The sequence below is a fragment of the Peromyscus californicus genome, unplaced genomic scaffold, assembly GCF_007827085.1.
Source record: "Peromyscus californicus insignis strain IS unplaced genomic scaffold, ASM782708v3 Scaffold_6__1_contigs__length_162567912, whole genome shotgun sequence".
In the NCBI taxonomy this organism is placed as follows: Eukaryota; Metazoa; Chordata; class Mammalia; order Rodentia; family Cricetidae; genus Peromyscus; species Peromyscus californicus.
In genome coordinates, this window is record NW_026294584.1 from 122493889 (window position 1) to 122506315 (window position 12427).

General features: G+C 40.3%; 1 long non-coding RNA gene across 1 annotated transcript in view; it reads right to left on the minus strand.

The window, feature by feature from the left end:
- Positions 1–963: 963 nt before the first annotated feature.
- Positions 964–12427, minus strand: part of LOC128099868 (uncharacterized) — a 37149-nt gene continuing 25685 nt past the window's right edge. Inside the window, exons 3-4 of the long non-coding RNA XR_008214583.1 lie at positions 6369–6492; positions 964–3576 (exon numbers count right to left, since the gene is read on the minus strand). This is a non-coding gene — a long non-coding RNA (uncharacterized LOC128099868). The remainder of the gene's footprint in view (positions 3577–6368; positions 6493–12427) is intronic.

Consider the following 12427-nt stretch of genomic DNA (forward strand, 5'->3'; position numbering starts at 1 on the left):
AGACAGGAGTTACCATCGCCTGGCTAAAACACAGTTTGACTAGCCAAATGCTACTTTACAACAGCCCTCACTACCTTACATAATGTTATTCTCCTATGCCCTGTATCTTCTCCCATTATTCTTCATCACGGTAAATGGCACTACCCAGTTACTGAGGGCAAAACACCATAGACAATGCTATTCTTGGTTATTCCTTTCCCATACTTCATTCACTACTACCTCCAGAATCTGTCTTCGTTTTGTGCACTCTTTCCTCTCCTCAAGGCTGCTCCTTGGTCCACTCTATCACCATCTCCCGCACCAGACTATGGACATGAACTCTTAAGCAGGAATTTAAAGCCATGCCGGCCTCCCTGTTTCTTCTGTTCTCATCCTCTAACAGTCTATTCTCTGTAGAACAGCAGAGTGGTCTAGGTCATTAATCAAACTTTGCCACTCCACTGCCTGAGACTTTCCTGGAGGCTTCCTTCACTTGGTCCTTAAAATCAAATTTGAACCTTTAAAAATGGCTTAAACCTTATAAATGCTGCTTCATCCACCTCTCTGGCCCCATCTCATGCCAAAGCTGCCCTTTTCCACAGAGCTTCTGCCATACACAGTTTTAAACACATTAAGTATATTCCTGCCTCACCAATTTTTAACGTGTTATTCTTTCTGCCTGAACACTCCTGCCTTAGATCTTTGCTGGTGCATTTATATATTCCAAGTCTAAGTTTCAAATGTCACCTCCTCAGACAAACTTCCCTGCCTGCCTCACAAAATATCCTCCAAGCTCATTTCTTATCAACATGCTCTGTTCACTCCAGAAACTATGTTCCCAACATCTTGCATAGAGCTAGTTCTTCCCACTTTCTCTCTGTCTCTCTCTCTCCTCTCTGTCTCTCTCTCTCCTCTCTGTCTCTCCGTCTCTCTGTCTTTCTGTCTCTCTGTCTCTCTCTGTCTCTCTCTCTCTCTGTCTCTCTCTCTCTCTGTCTCTCTCTCTCTGTCTCTCTCTCTCTCTCTCTCTCTCTCTCTCTCTCTCTCTCTCTCTCTCTCTCTCTCTCTCTCTCCCCTCCCTCCTTCTGCCCCAAAGAGCAAGGACCTTTCCTAACTTCTTCATTGCTGTATCCCCCATCACTTCGGAAGAGAACAGCTCTGATAGTCTTTGCTTTCGTGGTTCCAAGGAGGATTTAGAGCTCAGAGCTTCCTAGACACTGACATTTCTAAATGTATTTTTCAAATGAAGTCAACCCCTCAGGCAGCCCAGTGGGGAGGTCACAGCCAGCCAGCAAGAAGGAAGTCTGGCAAGTTAAATCATACAGTTCCTTTTCCATGCTACACCCATACTGAGGAGATGCAGCTCATTAGGTACTAAATGTTTAGTGACTGTCACTATTAATTGGTGGGTATTAATACTCTAAGGGGACAGTAAATCTCATGCTGAACTCAGTGACATCAGTGCCTTGCAGTTAAACTAGCATTTGGAGTTTGTATCTAAAGCTACAAAAAAGAACCCAGAGATTGTGCCTTCCTTGTTTGTAAGATAATGCTAGCAATATTGAGGTACCCCTCATTATGAGGGCCTGTGCTAAGCATTATATGTGTTTATTATTAAATATTTACCATAATATTACAGAATTCATTCTAATATTATCCTCATACTTTTTGGATAAGGAAACTCTCATGTAGAGAAAGGGAGCACCTTGGTCAAGGTCACAGGATAAGTAACGATGGCTTATTGATTGGAACTGGAATCTGTCCCATTCTAAAGGCACGACCCTAGCTAAGAAATATGTCTAGTTACTTAAAATTATTCTCTTATCAGGTCATTACAATTCTCTTCATGAAATCCTTTTCTATCCTTCTAGTCTAAGTTCAGATGCTGCTTCTACATAAAGCCTTTTCTAACCCAGCCGTCAGACCCATTCCCTTGCCATTCTCTGATGAGCTGGTCATGGAGAAGCAATGTCACAGAGGAAGGGGGAAAGTAACTAAGCTTTCTGAGCATACATGACATTCCAGGCATTGTCACAGACAAAAGCTTATGTATGCTTCACAACTAACCTGCGAAACGGGAAACTCTTTTCTGGAAGGTTGGGTGCCCTGGCTAAGGTCTTATACTTCAAAGTGGCAGAATCAGAATTTAAACCAGTCTGAAGAGGTGCTGAGTCCAATTTATTTCCAGAACGCTCCTGTAAGTGCCCATAGAGCAAATAAGTGCCCCCTCTTTGTTTCCTTGTAGACTTTATCCTAGTTACAATTTACATTTGCATAATTAACTTAATCTCCATTTTTAGCTGATGAACTCCATAAGGAAATGAACTCACCTCTTTTTGCTACACTTGATTCCCCAGCACTTGACCAACTTAGAAATCATGGACCTAAATAAGTATGTCTGTATAAACGAATTGACTGTATACCCTTCATTTATATATTGAATAAATGAACATAGCTATCTCTGCTAAACTGTAAATTCCTGAGGCAGGTTACCTGCTTATTTATTTCTGGGTCCCTGATAATGAATGACATTTTGAACATTGTAGACACTCTTTACTAAGTATTGCTTATCACTCAGTTTGTGCCATTCAGAACTCTCCAGTATCCAAGGCTCCAAGCAGGCACTGTGCAAAAACCACAGGGCAAGAAGACCACACAATTCTTGTGCATAAGGTTGTAACCTAACAGTCTCAAGTGTGAAAACAAGGGGAAATTACATCTGAAACTTAAAACCAATGCCAGGTAGGTAGTGTCAGTCTGAACTGATGAGGCCACACTGCTATCCTGCACACTGATGAGGCCATGCAGCTATCCTGTACATGTGGCCATCCCAGTGGTTGAAAGAATGGGTTTGTTTCTCACTTGCATTTACATAGAATCTAATCCAATGGCAAGCTGGCTGAGTTGTGTTGTCCTGTATCATCTAAATGCCAGAACCCAAAGTAACAGAGAAAGCATCCTCAGCTGCTGTGATAGAAGAATATGGAGCAAGGCAAATCACACAAAGTCCTTAAAACATTAACTTGGAAGTAACACATTCCATGGGAGTCAAATCTGCATTCAAGGACTTGAGCTGGTGCCTTCTCACAACACAACAGAGACCGGGAGTCAAATCATTTAGTGATGACAATACAACCCTCACAATATATAACATACACACTAAGAAATGATCCTCAGAGAACCTAAAACACGAGGATTAATGACATGGCGTGGGCAATAAACTGCCTGACATGAAAACATGAGGACCTGAGTTTGCTCTTCAGAATCAAAGCAGAACACAGTGGCACATACTTATAACTCAAATGGCCAGATGGCCCGAGTTACTCTGACAGTTCCACGCCAATGAGCGCTGTCTCAAACAACAAGAAGGACAGTGCCTAAGGAACGACACCTGTGCTTGGCTTCCAGCCCCACATGCATGTGCCCACACATGCACACAGGAAAACACACACACGTGCAAATCTCTCCAAACAGAAGAACCTGACACACAGTTCAGAAAAATGTGTACTCAGATCAGGATATTATTACTAAAATGTTAGAACTGCTAAAGTATTTCCCTCAGGTCCTAGGCAGTTCCTTTCAGGGCCTGGGTCTCCATATCTGTAAAAAAGGAAGTAGAAAAAGAGAATTTCTAAGCTGCTTTAGAAACGATAATGATGTATGTTAATGTACCCGTCACATGACCTGCCACAATAGAGTATGTTAATCTTATCTAAGTGTCATCTCTGAAACGTAGAAAAAATAATTTTTCCAGATATTAATGAGATAAAACTACCACTCACCCTTTAAGTTTGACAATTTCATCTTCTTGATATTAATGACCAGCAACCAGATAAAGCGATTTGCTTCACACCACCACCCACACATTCCCCAAATACCAGGATCCAAGTAATTTGTAAACAGCTAAATATACCATATTCTAAGGCAAAAGAAGGTTTGGAGGAGGAAGGCAGTTAAAGCAGGAAGACCCAAATGCCTCTCCACAACAAGCTGTGCAGGTTGCCACAGCTCTTCTGTCTTTTTTTTTCACTGTCTGTCCTCACATCCTCCTAGATACAGGGCTGTGACAGAGCCACAGTACTGCTCAAGGCTGAGCCTGGGGACCAGGAGCAACATGCAAGTGGTACTATTCATGATACACAGCCCCCCTGCTCTCCTGCTGTCACCCAGTGTGTGATTCAAAGCACCTTACAAGGCACATGTTGCCAAACCACACAGTGCCGGTCTGCTGTTTCCCAAAAGGCACATGTTGCCAAATTGCACAGCAGTGTTTTGCTATTTCCCAGTCCAATTCAAAACCCCTACAGACATTCTCAGGATGAGAGGAGAAGCAGATGTGAAAGCCGTAATGTTTTTAAATAGATGTACCATGGAAGTACCTAAGGAAAAGGAAGCCACCCACTCTTTCTTTCCCTCCCCTCTTACGGGTAGTTTTCAAGGACAAAGCCTGATCCCTGGGCAGCAGGCCATGTCTTCCAGCAGAGGAGGATGCTGGGAAATGAAAGGTCACTGTTTGCAGTTTGCTCACACTCTCCCCGAATGACCAGCTGCTAGAATAACGAGGATACAGACTGGCACCCACAGAAAGAGACCTGGCCTTCTTTTTTTGAGATTCATTTTGTTTTAAACTGTGTATCTGTATATGGGTATGTGTTTGCGGGTATACACACAAGAGTATAGGTAGCTCGGAGGCCACAGATCCTCTGAAGCAGAAGTTACAAGTGGTTGTGAGTTACCCAGTGTGGCTGCCAGGAAAAAAGTCGGATCCTCTGCAAGAGTAGTAGATGCTCTTAACCACTGAGCCACCTTCCAGCTCAAGACTGGGCCATCTGATCACTTCATTTTTACTTCTTCTGCCCCTAAAATGTGGGAAACTGTACCAGAGTAGGGCCAATACTATAGTTTGGACTATGAGTGACGCAGAACATGAGAATGTCAGTTGACAACCATGTTTTCAAAATTCAAACAACCATGTTTTTTATTGATTGACGTATGTTCATTAGACACGGTGTTCACTTCGTAAGGTCATTATCATACAAGTATATGATGTACTTAGAGCATGCTCTGCAATTCCTCTTACCCCGCCTTGCACTTTCTCACCCCTCTCATTAATCCTCTCGTTCCCCTACTACATGATTTAATGTATCCATATGAATTCTAGGATCCAAAATTAAGAGAAAACCTGATATTTATCTTTCTGACACTGACTTAATTTGCTTTATGTGATAATCTCCAGTTGCATCCATTTTCCTCCTCCAGATAACATAATTTTGTTTTGCTTTATGGCAGAGTAAAATTCCATTTTATTTATATATATATATATATATATATATATATATATATATATATATATATATATATATATATATATAAAATCTCCCACATTTTCTCTGTTTCTATGCTGTTGAACACCTAGTTTGATTCCTTAACTTAGATGTTATGAATATTCTTGTAGTAAACAGTAAACACTGTTGTGTGAGCCTCTCTGTGATGCATTGATTTGGAGTCCTTGAGGTAAATACAGAGGTATGGTGTAGCTGTATCATTTGGTAGATTTATTTGGGGAAGTTAAGGATTCTCCATACTGATTTCCACAGTGGCTGAACTCTGTGACATTCCCACCAGGATGACATAAAGGTTCTCTTTGCTTTGCCTTCTTGCTAACATTTGCTAACAACCATATTTTAATTTTGGAAGTGTTTTTGATCTTCTGTTTTACTCTATCCTCATTAAAAACCTGTATTTGCTTCCCAGGGCATCCATGTCAAAGTACTACAAACCAATGGACCTAAAACCAACAGAAACCTATTTTTATGTGGAGTATGGCTAGTTCTAACACTGATTTTTGTTGGATTTCTGTAAAGCGCAAGATAAAGACACCAGCAAAGATGACGGCTGGCAAACGAAGGCCTGACTCCTGGGGAAAGAGGACTGTCTTCTCACTGTGTCCTCACACTGGAGAAGAGGCAAGGCAGCTTCCAGGGGTCTCTAAGATTGACTTTTATTTTCAATTGTTTACATATGTCTGTGTGGGGGTATGTGCACATGAGGGCAGCTATCCAAGGAGACCAGAAGAGGATGCTGGATATCCTGGAGGTAGAGTTACAGGCAGTGGTGAGCACTCTACATGGGTGCTGCAAATGAAACTTGAGTCCTCTGCAAGAGACTCATGTGATTTTAGCATTTCTTCAGCCCCAGAGGTTTCTTTCATAAGGGTGCTAAACCTATTCCTGAGGGCTTTCCCTCATAACATAGTCACCTCCCGAAGTTCTTACCTACTAAAGTTATCTTGGGGCTTAGGACTTCAACATATGAATGGGTAGGCAATGAAACAACATTCAGACCCAAATAAAGAACCCATAATCATCTATTTTCCCCTTCCTGGAACTAACCTTAGACTAAAGTCGAGGCTAGCCCATTGCTATGGACATACAAGCTTCTTCGCCTCACCGCATGCTTCTCATAGGAATGGAGATTCCTGGACACTTTCAGTGGCTCTACGCCAACACCAACTCCCTGGAAGGCAAACATATTCAAATGATAAATTCTTGTTCTAGGCATTAACTTGAACAGGCTATATAACCACTATTTTTTTTTTGAATCTTCAGTCTACTGGTTTTGCACATATAATCTGCTGCCAGCCATACCACTGAGAGATGGGGAGAACAATTACTAATTGCAAAAATGAGAAAAAAAATGAATCAAAAAGGTCAAGAGGATCAAAAGGGCACAAACCTGCAACACAAATTAGAAAGTGCCCAGAATCCCAGAATCTCTTCTTCCCCTAAAGAGCCTCCACCACACTCCCCTTCCCACAGTGGCCTGGCCTTGTACACCAGAGAAAGGGCAGAGTCATAAGATTTCAGAGCTAGAGGGAAATTAATCTTACCAAATAGAATGTAAAAGAGACCGGAGGACAAATGAGTCCCAAGGCACATGCTGAAACACAGAAGAACTTTCACTGCCCCGACAACCTGTGTCACTTAATAATTTCATCTTTCCAAACAACAGAACTAGAGCTGTGCATAAGCTTTAGGAAATAGTCGAACGCCTATGGAGTCCTTCCATGGAGAGCAAAGGTGCATCATAATCACTAGCTCTGAAGTAATTTCAAGCTCTGTAGTCACTTATTCTGTGGCTTAAAAACTGCTATCCTTCACCAAATTAGTCTCTATGAAATCAATTTCCAAAACAATCAATAGTCACACACTCAAGAAAGAATGTCTGAGAAATAATAAAGACTGATAAAACTAATCACTTTAGAGAAAACTCAAGCATGACCTTTTGAGCAACACCATTTGTTTAGCTGACACTCTCTAAGATAAATAACACTGTAAATAAATGAACACAGGCCAACTGCAATAACAGCAGTGTATAGGAGAGTAATTTTAACACTTATTTTTGGTTTAGCTCTCAAAGCTATCATATCTTCTTCTTAGAAACAACAAACATAGCTTCAATTTAAATAATCTACGAAACAAATGATAAAGCAACTGAACAACAGGAAAAAATTCCTTGGGGATTTCACTAGTGGGTCTCGAAATCATCAAAAGAAACAGAAAATTAACAAAAAAACAGAAAACTTGCTATGGCAGCAAAAATGCCATGACAGACTACCATCTTGTCAAACTATATTTCTTTTACTGGCTCTCTGGCATCAGTCTGAAACCGTCCAAATGCTTGTAGCAAACAGTTAAATATTTCATTCAAGTGTATGTTTTTATGCATGCTTTTAAAGACTTCTTTACCCTCTACCCTCCATTTATTTGTCACAGTCCTTTAACATCAAGGACATGCCTATTCTCCACATCATGCAATATTCATAAGACACGGTGTGCACTAGCAGATAACACACTGAAGATCTGTCAGCTCTATCTCCAAACTTCTTGACCCAGAACCCAGAGAAACTGATAAATATGCAACTACAACAACAGTAAAAAATAATTACAGTACAGCTTAATAGGGATTGGATGTTTTTCTTTAAATCAGATACTGTATTAAAGGCTTTATGCATAATGCTTTTTGATCTGTATAAAAATACAGATATTGGTATTATAACCACCCATATTTTGCATGAAAGACAAGCTAGAGACAGGAAAGTCAGGAGACATCCCCAAGAGCACACAACAAATAAGCCCAAGATCTTCCACCTCTGATGCCATCAAGCAGCATTTTCCACTATTGCACAGCTTCCTGTACCCGCCTATTCTTGTTCATGTTGGTGAAACAGATATTGAAATAAAATGATGACACTGTTTCATTATACACTGTGTTCTCATCATCACTTCCCTGCTAAGCTAAATCACTAAATACAGAAAAAAAAAGTTAGGAAGAGTCAGAAGTGGCTCAAAACTGATGTAGAATAAATGATGCTATAGCATAAACTTAACGAAATGGGAAAAGGACAAAAATGATATACGCAGAAGTAAAAAGTAGTATTAGGTAAACTTGAGGCTGGAGAAATGACTCAGCAGTTAAGAATACTGGCTGGTCTTGCAGAGGACTCAGGTTCAGTTCCCAGCTCCCACATGGAGGCTCACAACCATCTGACTCTTTTTCAAGGGATTTGATGCCCTCTTCTGGCAACCACTGGCACTGCACAGATATGGCCCACTGATGCATGCAAAATAACATACAAAAAATAAAAATACATTAATCTAAAAAATTAGGTAGACTTTTGGCTTTACTGTTTTCTCTCTTCTAGTTCCTTTTCGGTTAATTTTTCTGTATTAACACATTGGTTCCTAATGATATTTATTTGTTTTCATATGACTGCTATAACAAATTTCCACAAAAAAAAAAGCAGAATTAAACAACACAAATTTATTACCTTGCAGTCTATAGTTCCAAAATCTACAACAGATCCTAATTATCTACAGGGAGTATAGTTGTAAGGCTGCCTTTTTCCTGTTGTCTTTAAGGGATAATCTTTGACCTCTGTAACTTCTAGAGACTGTCCACATTCCTTGGCCCTTGATAACTGCCTTATACCTTCAAAGCCAGCAACGTTAGAATAAGTTTTTCTTCTAACATTGCTCTGGTTCTATCTTCCAATTATTTCTTCTTTTACTTTTAAGGACTTTTGAGAATAGACTGGACTCACTCACTTTAACAATCCAGTGCAGTTCCCTTTCTTTAACATCAGCTGGTTATAATTCTACCTTCACTTTAATTCTCTTTTGCCTTTTAACCTGATGTGTTCACAGATGTTGGATTGGATAGAGACATCTGTGAGGGTCATTATCCTGCCTACCACAGTCTGCATCCTGACCACACTCCCCGAATTAACACCAATCCCAAGCCTTTATACCAGGTAATTCTCATTGATGAAGCATTCTCTATAATCCTGCTAGCAAAACCCAGAAATCAAATCAATTCATACAGTACAAAATAAACTGGAAGGTTAAACAATAAAACATTAACAATGTTCATCTCCTCATAGTAGAATTATGTATAAATCTTCTTTCTTACTGTGTGCTCTGTAATTTTTACCAGCATGAGTAGATTTCATAATCAGAAAAATGTCATTAAAAATGAAATGTGTTGGAATTACTACAATCCAAGCAGTGTGTAGAACAGGAGGAAAAAATAAGGAGCATCCCTCTAGCTATACTGAGCTAAAAGCTTTCATTGTACGGAGTCTTGAAACGAATCCAGACCAGAAAGGGAATCAGGGGATAAATACAATAACCAGGGGTTGGTGATCTGTGCAGTCTTGCCTCTTTCTTTCCATAAATCATTTCAGAAAGGATGAATTGGGAGAGGCAAGTCATCTCACAACTAATAGTTTATATCTAATTTAAAAAAAACAGGAAGATTCAAGAAAAGTAAAGGACATTGGTAAAATTTAAAAGAAAAATAAATTGACACATTTGAATTAAATAGAAGGAAGTACACAAAGAACCACACTCAATGCCCATCTTCACAACCATGACTGTGTTAACATGGGCCAGTGGAACTGTTTCTTTGGCTCTTGCTTTCTGTAACTCTAAGATATAAATGTAGATAGAGCCCAGCGCCTTATACAGCTGTCATGAGAACCAAATTGCGTAGTATGTACAAGGAGTATTTAGTGACTAAATGGAGTTCTCACAGGAACAGAGGGATTTGTGTCTGATAAAGCAAAGGCTGAAGTGGCCTAGTCAGGTAAAGGTAACACTCTGCAGGTAAAGCAGGTATGTCAATGGCATGCAATCCCTACACTGCAGAGGCTAGGCCAGGAGGACCATGGGTTACACATGCAAGTCCTAGGGATAAAGTAGAGGCGGGTGGTAAAGTTGCATATGGGTAATGTGAGTAAAAGGTAGGATGCCATCTTAATAGTTGTGTGAGACATACCAGTTTTAAAGATATGAACAGTGAAGTACCTGGAAGCTAATTAACTTGTCTCTTCATACAACAAGAAATAGTTTTGGAGTACTCTCCATTCAAATTCTATGCTTCTTACTCTGTCTATATTTCTAATAAAACAAGAAGTCAAAGAGCTTAAGAACAGGCATTGGAGCCTAATAAGTACAACTGAATTTTCTCCATACCAGACACGATAACACTTTGTATATAGTCATTAACTAACCCCACCAAGTATCATGTGACCAAGTATCATTGTCCTCATTGCTACAGACAAAAAAAAAAACTGAAACACTGAAATATTTAAATAATATTCAAGATCACATAGATGATAGAAGTGCTGTGGGATGTTCTGTATGGCAAATGTGTTGCTGATTAGTCAATAAATAAAACACTGATTGGCCATTGCCTAGGCAGGAAGTGTAGGTGGGACAAGGAGGAGAATAAAGCTGGGAAGTGGAAGGCTGAGTCAGAGAGACACTGCCAGCCGCCACGATGACAAACAGCATGTGAAGATGCCGGTAAGCCACGAGCCATGTGGCAAGGTATAGATTTATAGAAATGGATTAATTTAAGCTGTAAGAACAGTTAGCAAGAAGCCTGCCACGGCCATACAGTTTGTAACCAATATAAGTCTCTGTGTTTACTTGGTTGGGTCTGAGCTGCTGTGGGACTGGCAGGTGAGAGAGATTTGTCCTGACTGTGGGCCAGGCAGGAAAACACTACCTACAAATGGCGTCCAACGTGGTGGCAAGAGTTTCCACCTACAAACTGAGAAAAAAGATTCTAAAACGGAGCTAAAAACAGTTCCTAATTGTCTCTCTCAAATGAGCGGCAGCTGCAGGTTTGAGCTACTGGTGGGTTGCTGGTGTGGGTGCTCGACCTGCAGTATGGCGGGAATGAGGCCTCTGCAAGTGGCACATTAAGCTGCTGCAGTTTAAAGCAATAGATTCACAATAAGACAGATTCAGATGTAATAGTTTACAATGTGTGTAAAATATACGTAGGCTTGAAAGAGACAAAAAAGGTGATATATACAGTTATAGAAACAAATACATAGTTTTAAAAAATAAAGTCTTTAAGGAGACAGTAAAATTAATATAAAAAATAAGCCATGTGAAGATGAATATTACACAGAGAATCTGGATTGTGTTGTCTTTAGGATTCTTTACTGCAGAGAGATATTTGATTGTAAAGGAAGCTGAGTTAAACCAATATGTATATTTTAAAGATACCTTGACTTCAAAATTTGGATATAAGGATATGTTGCTTTGGAAAAGAGTCTCTTTTGTTCCCACAGAAAGCCAGAGGCTATGGATTTGTTCCAGATTAAGATACATCAGGTTTGACCAGCCAAGACCCCCTGAAAGGTCTCCAATGACACCATGGCCCAGATGATCCAACATCCAGAACGGTTTGAAGGCAACTGGCTCAGACAATACAGCCTCATGGACTATTCCATAATCCTAAAATTTTCTTTGTGTCCCCATAAGATACAGTGCCCCCCTCCAGCAGGAAGCAGTAAGAGAAGCTATGCCCAAATTCCCAAATTATATGTAATTTTACTTTGTTAAGGTTAAAATCTTCCTTTTTGAAAAAAAAAGGGGAAGTGCTATGGGATGTTCTGTATGACAAATGTGTTGCTGATTAGTCAATAAATAAAACACTGATTGGTCATTGGCTAGGCAGGAAGTGTAGGCAGGACAAGGAGGAGAATAAAGCTGGGAAGTGGAAGGCTGAGTCAGAGAGACACTGCCAGCTGCCATGATGAGGAACAGCATGTGAAGATGCTGGTAAGCCATGAGCCATGTGGCAAGGTATAGATTTATAGAAATGGATTAATTTAAGCTGTAAGAACAGTTAGCAAGAAGCCTGCCATGGCCATACAGTTTGTAACCAATATAAGTCTCTGTGTTTACTTGGCTGGGTCTGACAGCTGTGGGACTGGCAGGTGATAGAGATTTGTCCTGACTGTGGGCCAGGCAGGAAAACACTACCTACATAGAAGTATGAACCAACATTCAAATCCTGACAGTTGGGCACACCAGAATCTGTATTCACAATAACTGAGCTACATGGCTCATGAGCAGGTACACACACATGC